Consider the following 21,635-nt stretch of genomic DNA (forward strand, 5'->3'; position numbering starts at 1 on the left):
TCTTGGTAATTTCTTCATGACTCATAATGTCTGAACTGAGCCTTGGAAGCATCAGGCAGAGCAGGGGAGGGAAGGACACAGGGGCTGAACCAGTGAAGATGGAGGCCAGGAGTCAGGATGCGTCTCATGCCAAGGAACCTGGGCAGGTGGGTGAACAACCGGTCAAGTCTGCAAGGAGACCACCATAGAAGCCTGTGGAGGTCAGTGTCGGGAACTTGCTTCCCATCTATTCGCCAACCCTGTACTGAGTGTCTAGTTCGAGCCAGCGGCTGTGATCGGTGAAATGAATGTGAAAGTGTCTTCCTTCGATTATTTTCAGAACTAGTGGGTAAAACAGAGAAACAAACCATGGTAAAATCATGAATGTTAGCAGTGCCATGGGAGCCCCAGGGGTTCAGGCTGTGGGCAGGAGCAGACCTCACCAATATCGCAATGCCCAGTATCTTTCAAGGGAACACAAGGGTTCGAGGCATGAATGGAGGGAGCGTGAACCCCCTGTCCTTTGTGCAGTGAGGTCGAAGGGAGGATGCATGTTGGGGGATGGCAGAAGTGCCTTCAAGAGATGGTGGAGCTCTTGTGGGGTGGGTATAGCTCAGTAGTAGATGCATGCTTAGCATGCACGAGGTCCTGGGTTCAAACCCTGGTACCTCCATTAAAAAAAAAAAAGAGATAAAGCTCTCAGCTCTTTCACGACACACTGGCTTGAGTCTGAGTTCAAGATGGTGCATTCTAAACCCATTTTTGCTGTTCTTTAGAAAACCCGCATTGATTTAAGGAGCGCAGCCATTTCCTCAGGCATTTATCCAGAAACAAATTTTATTACTTGTCATTAAAAATATCTCAAAAATAACACTGGGAGGAGAGACAAATCAAATGGACATCAATATCTCCACTGTTGTTTCAAACAAGATTGTTTTTGAGATTATCGGTCAAGACTCTCTTAGTTGCAGGTGACTGAAACTCCACTCAAACTTCCTACGCAAAACAGGGGATATGGGGGCTCGCATACTTGGGAAGTCTAAGTGGGGGTGAGCAGGAGTAATTGGATGAGAGATTCAAACATGCCCATGGAACTCACCGTCTCTCCATGCTCCTCACCTCTGCTTACAGTTTTCAATTCTACAGTTTTTTTTTTTTTAAAGCATCTTTTTTGAGAATTCTAGTGAGGTGGAGAACTTTGGCTGGATTAGCATGTGCCAGAGGGCTGGCTGGTATTTTGGCTGCTATGGAAGGAACAGTGATGAAAAGACTGCAGAGCAAATTATAAAAAATAAAGTCATCTTCTTGCACCCCATTCCTCTACTTTTAATGGGACAAAAGTGTCCCCTATGGGCCACGAGCAGTGAACATTGAGGCTGATACACTGATCCAGAGAACAACAGGAATAGCATCTTACTTGGAGTGCGTGATCCACGCTGGGTGTTTTCTAAGCCTTTTATGTGTAACACATTTAATTTTCATCACGATGACATGGGACCACTATTACCTTCACTTTATGGATGAGGAAACTGAGGCACAGGGAATTGGGGGAACTTCCCAGGGCCACACACCAGTACATGGAAGTTTATCTTCAGACGTATGCTATAAACTGTTACATTAAACACAGTTGCATGGCATACGAATTAGTGAAGTATGTCTAACAGATGAATAAATGTTATGTGACAAAGATATTAAACACATGGGAAAGAAGGGAAGAGAGAGAATGTCACTTCATAGTTTTTTTCCCATATTTTATTCCATGAATCCCACCCCAGCTCCCAAGGGCCCAGTAAAATCCATCAGGGTTTGGAAAGGATTTGCCTGGGTCACAGCAAGGCTTACCTGAAAATAGTGAATAGGGAGTTGGTTCAGGGTTGGGATAGAGGGAGCATGGGAGCAAGAATGGGGTTCACTTCTGGAAAGAATAGGAAAGATTTGAGGAGGAGACATGCCTGAACTCCCTTGGCATCTCTGACCTGAGCACCAAGTCAGGAGACAGTTGAACCCCTCTGTGAGCCACCACAGGCCGCTCTGGGGGCCGGGCCTCCTTAGGTTGACAGAAGTGTTCAGAACCAGAGAGGATGGACAGACACTGAAATTCTGGGACTAAAACTGGTCTCAGTGAGGGGTGAGTGAGGTGGTCTACCTTTGCAAAAAATTTTTTGTTATAGTTTTAAAATTGTGGTTAAATATACATAAAATTGACTGTTTTCCCCTTTTTTTTTTATTGAAGTTACAATGTTTTAGGTGTAGAGCAAAGTGATTCAGTTAGACTTGTATTTTTCAGATCCTTTTCCATTATAGGCTGTTACAAGATGTTGAATATGGTCCCTTGTGCTATACGGTAGATCTTTGTTGTTTATTTTACAGATGTTAGTGTGTATCTGTTAACTCAAATTCCTAATTTGTCCCTCCTCCTCCTTCTCCTTTGGTAACCATAAGTTTGTTTTCTATGTCTGTGACTTCTATTTCTGTTTTGTAAATTAGTTCATTTGCATCATTTTTTAAAATTCCACGTGTAAGTGATATCATACGATTTTTGTCTTTCTCTACTTACTTCACTTAGTATGATAATCTCTAGGTCCATTTATGTTGCTGCAAATGGCATTATTTCACTCTTTTTTATGGCTGAGTAATATTCTGTTGTATGTTTATACCACATCTTCTTTATCCAGTTGTCTGTCAATGGACACTTAGGTTGCTTCCATGTCTTGGCTATTGTAAATAGTGCTGCTGTGAACACTGGGGTGCATGTATCTTTTCAAATTAGAGTTTTCACCTTTTCCAGATCTGTGCCCAGGAATGGGATTGCTGGATCATATAGTAATTCTGTTTTTAGGTTTTAAAGGACTCTCCATACTGTTCTCCATAGTAGCTGCAAAATTGACCATTTTTACTTGAACAATTCAGTGCCATTAAGTACATTCACCATGTTGTGCAACCATCACCGCTATTTCTAAAACTTTTAATTTTCCCAAATAGACAGTCCCCCTTCCCCCTGATAGTCTGGTCACTTCTTTTCCACTTTCAGTCTCTGTGAATTTGCCTATTCTGGTTTCCTCATATAAGTGGAATTATCCAATAATTGCACCTTTGTGTCTGGCTTCTTCCATTTAGCATAATGCGCTCAAGGTTCATCCATGTCGCATGTGTCGGAACTTCATTTCTTGGTTAAAATGAGAAGACGGAAGAGAAGGTGGCATGAGGTGGTCTGGGCTGGCCCTGCTCTGGTGGCGGTGGGAGGGGACAGGGCAGGGGTGCAGTCCTCCTGCCCTTCCAGAAGTTCCAAGTTGTCCCTTGGCTGCTTCCTTCCCTTTTCCCAAGGCTGGAGAACGGTGGGACTGGTTGAGCAACAGAAAGACAAACAACCCCTTGCTCCCAACCTACCCCAGCTCCTTCTCTCTAAAACACAGGGACCAAGGGATGGACTTGACTTTAATGGTGAGAGAGAGTAAGGAGTGTTGAACGGGGAGAAGCCCTGTTACTTCTTCACACTTTAAGGTGAACTGGTGTCATCAGATGATTCTCCAGCACCCTCTGCAGAACTAAGCAAGTAGGAGTTAGGGAGTTGGAGTGGAGAATCAAGTGAGGCTGCAGTTCTGGAGTCACATGTATGGCAGCCTTATTCAGACGCCATCGAAGCTTCCAGACATGTGGGGAGGAGAAGGCTGGAGGAGCCAGCCTTGCTCTGGCTAGTGGAACCAGGACCAGACGGGACACCTCTCTCGCCCCCCCCCCCCCCAGCAGCTGTCATTTGCAGCATCTAAGTTCGCTAGCCCACCTGGAGTCTTGAAAGGGAGGGGGGAGAGCTGGATTTTGCAGCCTCTCTCCCTCCTCTGCAGATTCTCTGGTGATGGAGATGCGGAAGGAGTTTCGAAGGCTGACTCTGGGTCAAGCAATGCAAAGCACTTCTTTGTGGGGACCGTTTATGTTCTGTTCAGCTGTACTCAAGCGGTTGCTCCCGGCTCAGTTCCCCTGGCTGCGACTCTGAAAAGCCTGCCACGTAGGTTTACATACTTGCTGCCACTCTCGCGGCCCCTCTTTCCACCCCACTGTTGTTCTTTCCTGGCTTTTTAACCTGGAATTGGGTGGTGAAGAGGCTGGAGCCCGCACTGGCTGTCATCTGGGCGGGGCTGGGAGACAGGAAGGAGGTTTCTGGGTCTGTGTTGCTGACCTAATTCTACATTATGTTTTCATTGAATGAGTTGATTATTTTTCTATCACTTACTGGTAAGTGAATGACCTTGACTCCTTTCAGTTTTTCCATGTCCCTAACTTCCAGTTCCTTACCACATTTTACACGCACTTGAAAATTCCCTTCTTAAGCTTTTTCTCATTCTTTTAAGCCAGTGGGAACAGTCTTACAATCTGAACAGCAGCCTTGCTGCTGGGGTTATAAAGCCCCGGTCTCACACATGATTTGTACAAGGAATAAGTTTATATTTATTGTTAAGGTTCTGAAGGAGCTGTGTTCTCCGTGTTGCGTTGAATATTTAATGTACCAGTGGAATCTTTTCCCTTCAATCACCTTCCCTGAGTGATTAAATATGTGTCACTAGATCCGGCTGTCTTTTACCAACTCTGAGAACTGGTTACTTGTTGAACAAGTTAGTTATTTGTTCCCTAAAGTTATATTCACTGTGTACTTTTTTGTGTTTGGCATTGCTTTTTGGGTGTCGATTTCGGTGAAAAACATTAAAAAAAATCCCTTAAAAAATATACGTCCTCTTTGTGTTTTGAAACTGTGATACCCGTGTGTTATTTTGATGTTTGGTTGAGTATCAGAGAGACTTTCTAAGTCCAAACTTGCAAGCATCATGGCTTTCCTGTTTTTAGAACTTGCTCAGTTATGCCCTGTTTCTGCTGGTATGACATAATAAAAAGGCTCTTTTGTCTTGTGTAAATTCGATTTTTGTATCCCCTCCCTGCTTTTCAGTAAGCTTTGAGATTCTTTTCAGTCCTAAAAGTTAAGTGTGAATAGTAATTTGATTAAGCATGGCTTTTATAAATGTTTAATAAGCAAAAGACATCATTGCTTAAAAATTATTTTGAATAATCGGGACATTAAAAGATAATTCTTATGGCAGCATTAATCCCTTCCCATTACATGTATTGTGAGTGTTATTTATGTGTGTGAAAGGTAAGTAAATACATTTAGTAACCCTTTATAGAAGAGTCTTCCCTCCCCAATAAAAATGGTATGTTTATTTAATGAGAAGTGATAAAATGTTGGGGGGAGGGTATAGCTCAGTTGGAGAGTGTGCTTAGCATGCACGAGGTCCTGGGTTCAATCCCCAGTACCTCTGTTAAAATAAATAAATCAATAAACCTAATTACCTACCCTACTTCCTCCACAAAAAATTCAATCTTTAAAGAAGTGATATAATATGTATTTTGTAAGAGATAGAATTTTAAAATAATTTAATGTCAGATATTTTTGCATCTTAAATATGCAATATAGTATTTGTGTTTCCTTTCCCTGTTACAAAAGAAAGAGATGACTTTAATGGACAAAGCAGGAAAAAAAAAAGGGCTTTTAGGTCTCTGTCCTTTGCTCTGACTGTGTTCCTTTACTGTAGATACATCAACTGAGTAGATTGCTTTAATTACATAGTTCATGTTTGTAGCAGCCTTAACTAATTCAGTTTAAAATCAGATTAAAACAAAACAAAACGTTCTTGTTCTTATGTGTCCAAACCCATAATTTAGACTATTCTGAATTTTTAAAGGAATGCTTAGTCAGTTTTTTTTCTCCAACCACAATTTGATATAATTTCCTTAAAAAGCAAGAAAATTATGCCACATTCAAAGATCCTAGATTTAGTTGTTTAGGGGCTGTTTCTGATGATGGGGAGAAATTAAATGGACCACCATGTACTCTTAAGTAATAGAATGAGGGCTGGGAAACCAGGGGTGAGTCTTAATCAACTCAGAGGAAGAGTTGGCAAAGTTAAATTCCCTGTCTTTGCCCTTAGCATTTCAGTGGGTCTTTGTTTTCACATGGACTCTCTCCCCTCCCCCCTTTCATTCCCATTTTTAAAAATATATATTTTTGTTGAAGTAGCGTCAGTTTACAATGTGTCAATTTCTGGTGTATAGCACAATACTTCAGTCATACAGGAACATACATTTTATTCCCATTTTTAATTCAGACAATCATTTAAAAAGATTTGGTAATATTTGGATGCCCTCTGAGCTTTGGAAAGACATTTCCTTTGGGTTCAGTCCATTGGGTCCATTTAGTTCTCTTGTGTTTTCATACTGTGTTCATCAGGAAAACCTGAAGTGGAATGAAGCACACAGAGGTATTAAATGATCTCAAGTTCCTTCTTGAGTCATTTCAGCCGTAGAGTTTCTCTTCCTTTTGCTGCTTAGAAAATTGGGGCTTTGGAAGGGACTCCCCAAGCCACAAAAGCTCCACCACAGCTCATTGTCCTGTAAAGGAAACATCCTTCCACTTCCTCATGTAACTTCTACATTTGCTTTGTGATTTGGTCAGTAAGACCAAATCAGACCAAACCAGACCAAATCACTAAGCAATTGTGAGGAGGAAACTGTTAGCTCTAGTCCCATAGCATGAAAGATGAGAACACAGCTATGTCAGCGTGGAGGTTTTTACTAAATAGATAAACAAGGGATTGGTTTAGATCTGTGGATGGTTTATAAAGAGGAAATTTGGGGTGGGGATCAAGACCAGAACCATTGGCCTTAGATAAAACCTGGTTCACAGTCTGGCTCAGCCATTGACTAGCCTGGTGACCTTGGTCTGTCTGTCTGAAGGGTTTTCATCTGTACAGTGAATAATATAGAATGTTTAGAGGGTATTGTGGGACTAACATATCTACTGTGATGTCCAGCACAAGGAAAGTCCCCAGTAAATGGAGCGTTGATTCATTAATATCTTGTCATGTGTGTACAGAGAAAAAGAGACATTGCAAATTTCTTTGCGGCCATCTGGTTGAAATAAGAATGATGGATATTGCTTTCAGTGTTAAAGGTATTCATGGACAAGGTAATTTGATGTGACATTCACTGGTACTGATACACTGGAGGCAGTTTGCTTGCCTCCTGCCTGATAAACTACTGTTTGTCTTTAAAATTCAGCTCTCTCACCTTCCTGAGCCTTCAGATGACAATCCCTTTTCCTTCTGTTTCCTTTGTGCCAGGGCCACTATATACTGTTACCTTTATCTCAGAGTTTCTGTAATCTCCTCTTTTGGACTGTGAGGATTTTGAAATAGGGGTGATTTTACTCATATTTACTCCCATGCCCCCTACCCCCAACCCCCAACACTGTGTAGCAAGGACCTGGCATAGAGGTAACTGTTACTTGGAATGAAATGGATTGAATGTAATTAAATCAAATACCTGTATAGAAAACAGGGCCATGTGAAATATTTGGGGCTCACAAGACTGCTGGTTAAGTCCGTGAGGTGTCTCCTTCTTACACCCCTGTTTTGGATTCCAGGACCCCGGCAGATGTCAGGTTCCTAGAAGCTTTACAGTGGATTGGTTCTTCTTTGGGAATATGAACAGCCAGGTGGTTCAGTCTACTGGCATTAAGAAAAGATGACCAATGGCACAGTTGGGAATAAGGGCTCAGGTACAAGCTCAGGGCTTGCGCTCAGAAGCCGTGGTTTTCCCGGGGAGACTGCCTAAATGGATTTAATACTTGTTTTTAACCTGCCCTGAGGGCTATCTCTTTCTTTGTGGCCTCTGTGGAGGCCCAGGTTTTTACTCTTGTCTATCAGGATTCTTTCCAAGAAAATGGGACTAAGTTATTCCACTGACAGTTATATCTTTAAATATGAAAAAAAAATCTATGTTTGAGCCATTTTGATGCACAACTCCTTATGTAGTTGCCACATCTGTTATTTAGATTGTATTTTAAGAGTAGATTCCTTTGTAGTAATTGGGTATTCTTGAGAGATGTAATTTAAATCTATGTTCTTCCACCTGCTGTAATTCTTCACTCTCTGTTTAGTGAGTCTGTATTTCTTATCTTATTCAAGAATTGACTTAAAACTCTTTTTTTCCCCCTGGCCATGACCCAGCAAGGGTGGCACACAGTAGGAGTGACCTGCTATTTGGGGGGATGCAATGAGGGGTGCGTTGTCTGTGTATAATTGTAAAACAGTAATGAAACCCACTAAAAGTTGGTTTGCTTTTTAATATCACCATGGGAGAACAACCCTAAACAAATGTCAGTGATAAAATACTCTTCCCCGAAAAAAACTTTTGTGGCCTAAGTTCTAAACAGTGTCTGTGGTTATTGTTGTTTTAATGATACAAACTTAGCACATTTGTATTACTTATGCTTTAATACACACTACTTCTATGTGGAAGTTAATTGGGAGAACCCCTACTTAAACACTGAGCTACATGCTTTTTTTTTTTTTTTTTAAATAATGATTGTTTCTTAACTGGTTTCTGAGGGTCAGTGTCCAAGAGTGGCTTAGGTTCATGGTTCTGGTTCAACATCTTTTGTGAGGTTGCAGTGAAGATGTTGGCCGCAGCTGCACTGTCTGAAGGCTTGCCTGGGGGTAAGATCTGCTTCCAGCTTAGTCTTCAGTTCCCCACTGGCTGTTGGTTGGAGGTTTCAGTTCCCCACTAGTTGGGCCTCTCCAGTGGGGTTGTTCATCATGGCATCTGGCTTCTCCCGATATGAGCGATCTACACACATTCACTTTGAGAATAAGCTCCCCCAAATTCAGAACTGTGTGAGCTTAGTTCAAGTGTAGTTCAGGTCTCTGACCTCTGCGATACTGCACATGTCTGTGCTTAAACCATAGATTTGAAATCAACAGTCATAGCACAATGATGGCACAGATGAAGAAATCTTCTTCAGTTCTGTCAGTCTTCGTGACCATTTCAAGATTTATTTGTGTTTAAAACTTGAAACAGTACAAATTGCGAGGGACACCATTTTTATTTGTTGAGTTGAGTTTTAGTTTCCACGTGACACATTTTGTTGAATATGAATAATATCTTTAAAATTAAAATTCATTTAAAAAATTCTTCTTTGTTTTAAAACTAAAGAAGGAACAAGAAGATACAATATCACATCAATATGATTTAGTAGTTTACCAAAACTGTAACTTTTTCAGACATTTTATTTTTATTGATATTTGCTTATTCAGTTATTGTAGTATTTTTATATGTAGAGAAATTCACATTCATTAATCATATATAAAGATAGACCAATATGTAGATAAGTTTTTCCCTCTTTATTCTAAAAAGTATATTAAAGTAATTAAAGGACATTTAATTCATCACCTCCCTTTTTTTTGAATGGCAATTTCTTATTCTTTTTTATTGGCATGATTACAGATGCATATTTAGTTCAATAAAATAAAAGTGTCCCTGCCTATGCCCCTCTTCTGGCCACTGTTTCCTTTTGTAATTATAGCTCAAAAGATAATTGTGTTGTATAGAGAAGGGTAGTGTTAGATTTACTCCAGGTTGAACTTATGAGGTATGGTATATCTTCTGGGATAATTTTCACATGATTTTTTTTATCATCTATGATAACTCTCTTTGTACTTCATACTTAGTCAAAAAAAAAGTATATCCAGCTGTCCTGCTTTTATATCATGACATATCCCTGAAAAGCCTGTGTGTAATCAGAATCTTTGGAAAACAGAGATATTTAAAACATATTCTTAGAGGGAGGGTATAGCTCAGTGGTAGAGCTCATGCTTAGCATGCACAAGATCCTGGGTTCAATCCCCAGTACCTCCATTAAAAATAAAAAATAAAAATAAAACATATTCTTTGGAACATACAGTTATCCACTTTCTTTCCAGCATGCTTACACCTTATTTACCTTTATTTTTTTTTTCCTTTTTACTCTTAAAGAGAAAGCAAGAAGCATTTGCAAAGGAATATTCTGTATTTGGATCGGAAAAGAGTAGGTGCTTTACCCACTCACCCTACTCATCGCTCTGATTAAGGGAGGCATAGCTTCTTTCAGCCCTAAAAAACTTTGTTCCAGCCTCATGGGTCCTCCCTAGTCCAAAAAATCTGCTTCCTGCAACTCTGAAGTCATAGGCCAACTTCTTACCCAGCTAGAATCAAAACAGCAGAAAGCTCCCTGCCACAGACAGTCCATGAACCACTCAGGCCAAAGATGAAGATGTTTCTGGCTTCCCTTGTGTTGCCAGGGGACACGGTAGATGGAAATCACATCTGGGAACAGCACATAACATGTGCTTGACTGTATCGGCTAAATGACTGAGCTCCACAGACCCAGTGTTAAAAATCAACCAGCAATTAATTCCTTAATGTTCCCTAACTCTTCTTAAGGAATAACATCACCAAGTTCTTTGAATCGCTTCCTATCCACAGACTTCTGTATATTAACTTGTGAGTTTTCCCAAATGCATTTTCAGAAGAGCTCTTTTGATAGAATGGTTTGGATAGAACATCTTTGTATTTTATTCTGTTGGTTCAAAATACGAAGCACGTGATGGGGTGGCCTGCTCTCTGGATATCACTCTCACACTGTCAGAGGCCAGCCAGCCCCCCAGTCCTTTAATTTTCCCTGCTTTGTTGGGAAAGGTGAAACCTCCCTGTCCTTTGGCCTCTTCCCACAGAGTCTACTTTCTGTTAGATGACAGTGATTGCTAATCAGAGATGCTCATTTGTGTGAATATATTAACTAAAGAATGTGTCATTATCTCAGATAAAACAGACATTCCGTGAATCAGTTTAAGGAGAGCAATCAGTGGTTCAGATTTCTGGCTAGTGGGGGAGAAGTCACGTGGTATTCAGGAGAAGGAATTCTGGCATCAGCATTAGAAAGATCAGGGTATGAATCTTGGTTCCTTAACCTATTAGCTAGGTCATCTTGGGCAAATGACTGACCTCTCTGAGACTTAGTTTTCTCATCTCAGAAATGAGGGAGATATTTCCAATTGGCAGGGTTATTGTTTGAATCAGGTGGGATAACAGACAATAGAATGCTTAGCACAGAGTGAGCTCTGTTGATTGGCATGTGTAATTGTGATATTTTGGGCCATTTTAGGCTTCTCTGAAGTTTCATCCTTTGTGTGAGCTTCTGTCTGGGTAGCTGATAGAAAGCTCTGGTTTTCCTTGGAGTTACTAGTAAAACTGTTTTGATAGTAAATTGCACCCAAACACTTGGGAATTAATAGTCTGGATGTTAGTTTTATTATTTACTTCGTGTAGGTTGTTTTATTATTTTAAAATCATCTCCCTTTCCATTTTATTGGCGTCTCTTCCAGCATATATGATGCTGATCACTGAATAATTTAAAGGTGATGATTCATTCAGGTGAAGGCAATAGCTTCTCTCCAAAAGAGGGTCAAAGTTTGCCTCTTAAAGATGAGGGTGGTTTTATAGATAGTCCCAATAAAGGTAAGAAAATATTATTTTGGGTGAGTCTCATATTTACATATACATGGTCTTGGGACTACCCCAGGAGAGGCAAACAATTATAACTTGAATATATGCTAAAATTAGAAGCCACAGGATTTTCAACTTGGGAGGGAGAAAAAGGCTGTTACTTTCCTTTATATGAAAAACCCCTATTGAAATATTAAGGAGCTTTAGAAGCTTCTGATCCTGAGAAGGTAATCTGGGCTGGTTGTTTAACCTATTAATCCAATATATTTAATTCCTTTGGGCTAAGGAGGAAAATTATTTTTTCCTTAAAAAAGTAATTTTCATACTACATAAAACACACTCTGGTGTCCATTTTAAATGAATGATTATGAGAGCTGGGAAAGCTATTTAATCTGCCTGTGTGTCAGTTTCTTTCTCTATAAAATGAGGCAGTTGGTCTGGGCACTCAGACCTCTTCTGCTCTCACATGCTGTGATTCGTAATGCAAATTATAAAGATTGAACGACTGTTGAACATCTGTCAGTCATTCTGTAACCTTTAAATGAAGGTTGACTGGCCCTCCAGAAGATTGTATAATTTTAATATTCCAGGAAAAGAAGTGGTTGAAACATTTATAAATGAGAAAAAAAGGCAGCGAGAGAATCCTGACTTTGCACTCTTTTTTTGTTGGTTTTTCTTATCGGCCAGCAAGTCACTGCCGCTTCTTTGAGGTTAAGTAGATGCTTGTTTCGAGTTTTCTTTGCTTGGCTCTGATAGTACATGCTATGTTAAAAACTTTTCTTCCCTCTGGAATTCTTAAACTGTGCCCACTGGCAGCTTCATCACATTATTTTCTGTAGATTTTGTTACAAACTTGCTTCATAAAGCTTAAAAATGCAAAGTTCAAGTAACCGGGCATGAATTTTTTAAGTGACATTTCAAGTTCATACTTTCCACCAAATTTGACTTTCTCTTCTATTCTTTACATTTCGCTTAATTTCTACTGATATTTTAATGGTAACTTTGAGAGAAACATCTATTATGGTACTCCTTCCTTTATATTTAGTTAGCATATAAACTACATTTCAACGATTTACCAAGTGCATTACTTGTATTTAAACTCATTTAACCCTCACTGAAACCAATATACATCTCAGTAACAAGTTTATAAAGTTAAGCAAGGGTAATAATTATCAGCTTTTTGTAGATTAGGAAACTTAGGTGAAGGGAGGTTAAATATCTTGCTGGCCATGTTGGCATGGAAACCCATAGTCTGAATTTGACCTCCCTGGTCTTTCCACTTCACCAGCTCAGTTCAAATCAGCCAGTCTGCTGTAACACATGTTTGAAATGTTTTCAGAAGAGGAACCCCAAAGAATGAATGTTGCCACTTTTTTCTGGGCCTAGAGACAATCTCAGCCCATAGATGCAAACATAGCCGAGGCTGGGGGTACCAGTTTTGGAGCCAGACTGTGCATTTTAGTCCTGGTGCTGTTGCTCGCCACCCAGTGTAACCTGGGCCTATTAGGTAAATGTCTAAATACCTCCATTCTGTCATCTGTAGTATGGAGGGAATAGTCATCTGGAATCTGTAGGAGGGAATTGTCGTGAGAATTCAGTGAGATTGTATGTTTACATAACATATGAATATAGAAAATATTATATACGTATAAATGCTTTAGCACCATTTTCAACAAGTAGTAAATATTGAATAAATTCTTATAGGACAGAATATTCTTATAGGACAATCCTATTATGCAGATGAGGAAAATGAGTCTTTAGAAAGGTCAAGTAATGACCTGGAAAACCAGGCTAGTGGGTAAAGGGACAGAGATGCTCAGTCAGAATTCTAACACACTGCTCCAGTTTCCCTAGATGAGGGTCATCGAGATGGCTTTCTTATGTGTTTTCTTTTCAACCAAATAAAGTATTAAATACCAGATCAACATCAATGTAGAAAGACATGTACGTGTTTGCCTGAGAGCCTAGTCAAATCCATTTCTTTTATTTCTTTTTAATGGGTTTAGCCAAGGTTATTTCACAAATGCATAAAGTTTTGATTTTTTACCATGAGCAACTTTCATTCTTCTAACCAGTGTTTACTGAGCATGTGTTATGTTCTATGCAGTGTATTAGGCACAGTGGGTGAAAAAACTAGACGACATACCCACCCTGGGATGGTTACAGCTAAGTGGGCAACGTAGACAGAGGAGCCTGTAAAATACAGTGTCATTTGCTCTCATAGGGATTTGTCCAGCTTGGGGAAAGGTTGATTTTTTGGGGGGGGGGGGGAATTCATCAGGTTTGCTGCTCATGGATGTACTTCAGATGCTTCTTAGAAACAGTAGGCTTGTCTTTCATTTGTTATGCCTAGAACGTACTAAATATTTGGTGAGGTTGCTTGCTTTGAAGGTTCAGTGAGTTGCAAGCAGATATTGCACTGTTTGCCAACTGGAAAAGTCACCAGGGGAGCACATAAAGGAGATTACGACTCTATAATATACAGAGGGAAAACAGTAGGTATGGATTCGAAACAGAACATATTAAAGGGGAACATGTGAGTGCTGTCTGCCTTGAAACAGCGTTAAATTCTAAATGCTGTCATCTACTGTTTCTTGGATGGAGGAAGTGAAAAAAACTTGAACCATGAATTCTGGTTTGCCTGCTTTATGTGTTCTGCTCAGGAGGAATAAAGGACCTAGTGGAAGGTTTGAAAAATAATAAACTCTTCAGTCAGCCATTTTTTCTTTTTTCTTTCCTCCTCCTTCCCCACCTCCCCCATTTTAAAAAGTAATGCTTGTTTTGCAAATTTGCTAATAAATCATGGCAGGAGTTCGATAAAAAAGGAATGAAATATGGGATGATTTTAAATATTTACTTATTCTTTTTTTTCTTATTATTTATTGGCTTCAGTGAAGAATGTCCCTTCTGATCCCTGGCCCTTCTTTTAGGCTTTAATACACTTTGCTTCCTTATCTGTCCTCCTCAGTCCTGTGATTCATTCACTCTCATATACCTAACTCACCCACTCTTGGACTTGAACGGGAGCACAGCTCTCCTGGAAATCCTAGCATTTCCATCCCCGCTTCCTTCCGTTGAGAGATGTCCGCCTGCGGGGCTTTGCCTACTGTTCAGTTCCAGTTAATGCCTTTGGGCTCAGAAAGGTCCTCAGCCCACAAGAAAAGACCAGACTGCTCATATTCTAGGATCAGAGCTGTTACTCCTGAATGGTCATCCTGAAATCATTTTTTAAAGCCAGCCTAGACCTTCCCTTTCCAACCTCGCTGGAGCTATTCTGTATTGCTAGTCCCTGGTTTCTCTTAGACTCTTTCTGGCCAGCTGTCCAGTGTAGACTCCAGTTCTGCTGGGGCCTCAGTGCTCTGTGCCCTGTGACCTAGTAAATAGCACTGGACCTCTGGAACCCTGGAGCCCCGCAAATTTCCTTGTGGCTCTTCCTAGACAGGTGCTTGACTTGGCACTGGCAGTGCGTGGTGTCCCTAAACGGAGATGGGGAGAAGGTGGCACATCGCAGCCTCACCACTTTTCCCTAAAGACACAGGCAGTCTCTCTTAGCCACTTGCCAAAGGCTGAAGTGTCATGGAGTTCCGGGCATTGGATTTAAAGCCCCTTTCTCCGTCCTGTACCACTCCTCAGGGAAAAACCAGACGCAGGACCACAAGCATCGCTCTTGCGTTGCCCTGCACAGGAGCTGGAGACATCCGCTTATCTTTGAAGGCAGCTTCTGTCAGATCATTCCTCCAAGTGAGTGGACCTTCACCATTTGTCCTGACTTGTTAAGATTTGCTGTGAGAAGCAGTGAGTCTGAAGGAGACTCCTGTCCCTTCTGGAGACCTTAGGAAGCCCTTTCCTGTCTCCGAGTCAGAGATCTCCACAGCTTCACCTCCTTCAAGAACCCTCCCACCGGCAGCCGCAGTGACTCTCCACTCAGCCTCCTTTTGCCCCAACACGCTGAGCCCACAGCTAAGTCTTCAGATCCAGCTTGCCAAACCTACTTGGAACATTTCTTTGGCTGCTTTGTTTTTTGCATAATACTTTACAGCTGTTACCTCTTCCCATCACAGTAAGGCAGCAGGGTGTGTCTATGACAATAGGGATTATATCTGACTCTTGGATTCGATGAAATAATATACATAAAACTTCTGGTCTGTGGTGGGGATTCAGTGAACATTAGCTTCCTTGATCCTGCGTTCTTTTTCTGGCAGCGAGCCATGTGTAGGCAGGCTCTTCAACTTTTGTTTGGTGAGTGCCGTTACAGTGTGGGTGTTGGTTTCCCAAGTTTGGGTTCAAATTCATCCTCTAGGTGACTTTGGGTAACAGGCAATTTGTTTAACCTCTGTGCCTCAGGTTCCTTATCAGTAGAGTTATCACAAAGAAGAGTTCCTATTCATAACATTGTTGTGAAGATTGAGTGAGTTAATTAATATGTTAGGTGCTGGTAAGACCACAGACATAAGGCTGAGTGGGAGAAATAATTTGTTATGTTAGTAACAGAAGTGAGGCTACAGTGATCACTGCCATATAAAGCAATGGATTTCATTGCTATGTAGCATAGAGTCAGACCAGTTCCCTCTCTCTCTTTGCGAAAACCCAAGTTAGACTGGAGTTGACTGCACAGAATAGGGCTTCCAAAACTGAGGTCAAAAGGTCCGTTGGAGCAGCTTTGCTGGGAATGGGAGTTTATGACTCGGCTGAGCAAGATAGGCATATTTCTCAAACCCCATGGTAAGAATCACCTGGGGCCCTTGTGAGACAGACTGTAAGGGCCTTGCCCCAGACAGACCTAGTGAATCAGACTCTTCAGGGAGGGCCTTGGAATCTGATGTTTAACAACCCAGACAAATAGTACCACCTGGAAACACCAAACACTCAAGCACCTGGAAGGCTTGAAGCAACACTGATGCCTGGGTCTCATGCACTGGACATTCTGATTTGATAATTTTGGGGTCTTGGTGTACCGTGTACAGGCAATGAGGACTTCTTTTTTAAAGTTTCTCACAAAATCTAATGTGAGCCAGAGTTGAAAACCACTAAAATGTAGAGTGAAAATCAGACTTCAGTCAGTATTTCTCAGAATCAGTTGGGCTACATGTTAAAAATACAGATTTATAAACTCCAGTCGGCTGATTTGGACTCTCTGGTAGTAGTGGGGTGGGCTGGGGTGAGGGTGGGTAGGGAGACTGAGACCCTGGAAACACTTTCCAGATGATTCTTCTGCATGCTAGACTGAGAACTACTCACCGAATGGTGTTTTCCCTTAGTAGGCACCTGTGGAAATGGCTGAATGAGGGAAATGGAATCATTATTTCCTGTCCTGCTAAACCAGTCTGTTAGAAACATGTTTATGCATGTACTGTTTGTAAATTCATTGCTGTCCTTTGATTGGTATGGGGTGTCTAGAGGGTCATCTGATTTTCACTATGCTTTGATTCGACGTGGCAGAAGTTTATGAGAGTTATTTTTGGATTTTTGCACCTCCCCTTGAACATAACAGGTCAGATGATGAAACCAGGGGAGAGTTAGAACGCAGTCGACTGGCTGAGCAGGTTGCATTTCAGTGTGGGGTGCCTGTGTTCTCAAGGCTGCAAAACAAAGGCTCTGAAAAAGTGGGAGCTGATTGAAAGGAGAAGGTAGAGCTTTGTAAGATTAGAAGTTCTGTGTAGCTGTTCTGAAGACAGAAAGCCCGTGCCTTCGTTCAGATGGCAACCTTGCACAAGGGCTAGAGTCTCGTGTGTTTTTGCTCAGCACTGCAGCCCCAATGCCTAACACATGCTTGGCACTCAGTGGGGGTTCTGTAAATAGTTGAGAAATGGGTCCTTCCCCCTGTGGCAACAGTGTAAATGCAGGGTTTCCCCTTTTCCTTTAAGACTAAGGGAAACAGTTTCTTCAGAGAGCAAATCTAGGAAATTTATATGGTCTGTGCAGAGATTTATCAGGTCGCCTTGGAGGGAATGACTCCTCAGTCTGCAAAACCAGCTCATAAACTAATTGAAGGCATTTTATTTGTGTATATAAATAATCTGTTCCTCCCACTGGAGGTGGGAGGAGACTAAGTGTGGGAGCATAGATAAGAGGACTCTCTGGAGCTGCATACTGGCCTGTACGCATGCGAGCCCCATCCAGAGAAACGGATGAGCTGCCAAGGATGGCGCACCACCGAGTGCTAGCAGTGGGTTTCTCTCTGTTCTGGAGATGGATGTCTCAGGCAACCAGAGCCTGATGGCAGTTAACAGTTGAGTGGTCAACCTCTCCTGTGATCTAATTGACATTCAACTCATCAGTAAACCTGACACTTTGGTTTCTCATGTGGCTTGTTCAGAGCCTTGCTACTCAAAGTGTGGTCCATGGACCAGCAGCACTGGCATCACCTGGGAGCTTGTCAGAAACGCGGACTCTCATGCCCCACCCCAGTAAGCCCAAACCAAGGGTGTTTGGTTTGCCTGAAAATGTGGCATTCTGTTTTTTCTATGTCATACTTACGAATGTTTAGTTAGTATGAGTCAGTCTCCATGAGTTTGATTAACTTCAAGATACTGGCAAGTAGTTGCTGAACATGTAAGGCCGAGAGCTGACCCTGCGCAGAGGTGAATTCACCAAGGGAAAGTCACTGAATGGGTGGCTGGTTCAGGAGACCTCCCTTTTTGTCATGTGCTGCCTTTTAATTTCAGCACTGACACCAGCGACACATTGCCTCTGATAACTGTATGGGGCTCACTTCCATTCTGGCACGTGCGCTGGCGTGGACTCTTGTGCTTTCCAGCTGCGTGAGTGTACTTCCTCCAGCTTCTTGGAAGCCAGCTAGCACTTGAGTAATTTATAAGAGTCTTTGCAATGGTGAAGAAAGGAGCCTTACTTGTTGAAATTCTGTAGGGCACATTTGTGTATGTATCATCATGTTTCAAATTAACTGAAGTTCATACTTTATTCAGACTTCCTTAGTTTCTACCTGGTGCCCTTTTTCTGTTCCAAGGCCCCATCCAAGAGACCACGTTACGATTAGTCATGATCTCTCAGGCTCCTCTTGGCTGAGTTCCTCAGACTTGCCTTGTTTTTGACGGCCTTGCCAGTTTTGAGGAGGACTGTCAGGTATTTTTAGACTGTCCCTCAATCGGGATTTGGGATTTGTCTGATGTTTTTCTCGTGATCAGACTGGGATTATGGGTTTTCAGGAGGATGACCATAGAACTAACGTGCCATTCTTACACTATCAACATGACTTGGCCGCCTGACTGAGGTACGGCTGGTCAGGTTTATCCACTTTCTCCCCTTTTCCCTGACTTACTCTTTGGAAGGAAGTCTCTGTGTTTTGTCCACACTTAAGAATTGGGGATTTATGCTCCACATCCTGAGGGTGGAGTGTCTACATCAGTTATTTAGAATTCTGATTGGGGGACTGGTCAATTCTCCATCATTTATTTTTATCAGTATGGACTCATGAATACCTATTTTATACTTTGTGTTATAATCCAATACTACTTTCTTTTGTTGCTCAAATTATAGATTTTTTTTTTTTTTTTTGATGTTCATTAGAAACACAGGACTGTTGTCACTGACTGGGTCTAGGTCTACCTGTAGGCGAAGGAGATAACTGCTTACCTGGTGTGATTTCAGTGGGGCTTACCACCAATCCTAAAATTGGTGCTGTTTGAAATACTTAGTTATTCCTCGTATTAATTTGCTAGAGCTGCCTTGGCCAAGGACCACAGGCTGGGTGGCTTAAACAACAGAAATTTATTTTCTCACAGCCCCAGAGGCGAGAAGTCTGGAATCAGGGTCGGCAAGGCTGATTTCTTTTGAGGCTTCTCTCCTTGGCCTGTTAGTGGCCATCTTCTTCCTGGTCATGACTTGGTTTTCCTTCTGTGCTTGACTGTGTCCTGATCTCCTCTTTTTCTTTTTCTTTTTTTTTTTTCAGAAAGATAAAACATAATTATATTTACAAGGCTTAATGAGTGCTTGCTTTCTGCATGTACAAGCTCATTTATTACATACATGCAAGTGTACAATCAAAACTGTATTCACCTGATTACTGTCGACTGAAATAAAATCACACAACATGAGAGTTGTGGGTTAAATTTTATTTGCGGCAAAATGAGGACGATAGCCTGGGAGACAGCACCTCAGATTGCTCTGAGAAACTGTTCTAAAGAGGCAGGGGGATAACTCAGTATTATATATGATTTCAATGAAGAGGGAGACGTGCAGTCAGGCACACGTTTAGGCAGAAGCTGCTGCTAGTCTCAAGGGGCAGGTGTCACCGTTCATGATTTTAGTGCTTTTCTAGATATGAGGAAGTGCAAGAATTTGGGATCATTAAATCTTTTCCTGAAAATAACTATCTGAAGGGCTGTTCTGTCAGTTTTTCCCAGAGCACAGAGCACCTCATTCCTGATCTCCACCCTGAAATCCTTTCAGGGAGTGTTGAAGGGTCAGAGGCTGCAATGGCTCGTTATTTAATCCAAGCAGAGTTAGATGGCAGGTGCCAGAGGGATCCAATCCAGCCAATCCTTGTAGAGACAGCTGGAAAGTGCTAATTTTTAGTTAGCAGGGCCCCTTCATGGTCATAAATTCAACGATAGTTTGGGAGGCATTTCAGGACCATTTCATCCCATGATGCTAGGAATGCTTATTCCTAGGTCAGGCGAGGATTTTGTTGGTAGGCCCCTCAGTGTGCTCTTACAGGACTAGGCCTAATTAACAGTAGCAAAAAGTCTCTTGACCACCAGTCTTACAAGCCTATTATGGTCCAGGAAAATACTCCCTTTTGTTGCTTCTTCCCATATCTAGAGTTACACTATTACAACCATTGGTCTCATAAAGAAGTATACATCTGATCTACTGCTTCAAGTCACCTAGTCATTATTTTATCGGAGGCTCAGTCATACATTTAGTAATGCAAGAAACAACAATTTTGTAAAACAGGCAAAATATAAAGAATAGAGTTAGCAGTATTAGTAAGGTCGTAAGTAAGAACTGAAGCCAAGAACTTCCATTAGGTGCGGCTCAGTGTATCCCCATGTCATCTGACTTAGTCTGTTCTGTACCCATCCTTATCTTTAAGGAAGATGCTATACAGGCATTGTTCATAAGACACCCAGACAAATTTCCTAGTGTTATTAGGCTGGTGATCCTTAGTATTGTTTAATTTTTCCCAACATAAGGGAGCCTTTAAACATAAATGTAAATAGCCTAGTGTTAACCATAGAAGTCCTTCCCGTAATTGAGGGAGGTTATGTTCTTTGGCTGAAATTTGCTTGTTGCCTTGAATGACTTGAGTGACCTTATAAGAAAATTCATATGTATGACCAGGCTCAGAGCAGGTATTATTAATTGGACAGGTGAGGGGATTCCACTGATCTCCTCTTCAAATAAAGACAGCAGTATCATTGGAATAAGACCTACCCTAGTGACCTCATTTTAACATAATTACCTCTTTAAAGACACTGTCTTCAAGTACAGTCACATTCTGATGTACCAGGAGTTAGGACTTCAACATATGAATTCTGGGAGGACACAAGTCAGCTCATAACACGCCTTAAGGGAGTCTTGGATGCACATTTTCACCAGGCATTAACCAAAAGGGGCAATCATTGCTTATTTTTTTAGTTTATTTTACTAACACTAGCGTCATTGCCATGAGGCAATAGTATGGCTCCTTCAGGTTGATCTGAGACACCAGCAAATGGGGAAGGAGATTTGGAATTAGCTGCTTTGCAGTGGGAAAGCTAGATTAGGTCCCTAACTTGGGGCCAGCGTGAGGCCACTGGGCACCTAAATGGGTCTGCTGCCAAAGAGGCTCGTTTCTTCCTCACCCCATCCAGAGCACTGCATCATGAGCTACATGACTTGAGGGTGGGAAAAGGCAGGGAGAGTGGCAGGTGGGACTCAAGCAGGGCATTAAAGGGTTTTGGATCCTGCTTAACTTTGTTGTGGACTCCATCAAAAGCCCACCTATGAGCCACTGGGAGAGTCTCACCCACCGATGCCCCATCTGTCCCACAGGCACCTCTAGCCCTCAGTGCACGTCACTCATACACTCTCCAACCCTGTGGCCAGCTCCCTGTGTGTGCTCCTCATGCCAGCCGTGAGAATGACCTTTGGTAGATGGCTAGTGAGCATGCACAGAAATCCAGCTCAAATCTGTGGGCCAGAGAGAGACCACAAACTTGAGTTGCAGCACTACTTTGGGGAGCGAAAAAGGGAGGCCGTCAGAACCTGGCCTGTTGCTTTACAGGATTGACAGAAGGCTTACAAGCTTAAGGATTCTGTTACAAGAAGAGCAAGAAGCATGGAGC

The 21,635-nt window shown here is 41.7% G+C and overlaps 1 protein-coding gene and 1 long non-coding RNA gene across 3 annotated transcripts in view; one reads left to right on the forward strand and one right to left on the reverse strand.

The window, feature by feature from the left end:
• RNF144B (ring finger protein 144B) overlaps nt 1-21,635 on the forward strand; it is a 133,855-nt gene that overhangs the window by 29,043 nt on the left and 83,177 nt on the right. The window lies entirely within an intron of this gene.
• LOC116658218 lies at nt 1,570-20,203 on the reverse strand. The gene is made up of 3 exons (XR_004313461.1): nt 20,064-20,203; nt 11,798-11,807; nt 1,570-1,581 (listed from the first exon to the last, which is right to left on the reverse strand). It is a non-coding gene; the product is annotated as an uncharacterized LOC116658218 (long non-coding RNA).

The sequence above is a fragment of the Camelus ferus genome, chromosome 20 (genome assembly GCF_009834535.1).
Source record: "Camelus ferus isolate YT-003-E chromosome 20, BCGSAC_Cfer_1.0, whole genome shotgun sequence".
NCBI classification, from domain to species: domain Eukaryota; kingdom Metazoa; phylum Chordata; class Mammalia; order Artiodactyla; family Camelidae; genus Camelus; species Camelus ferus.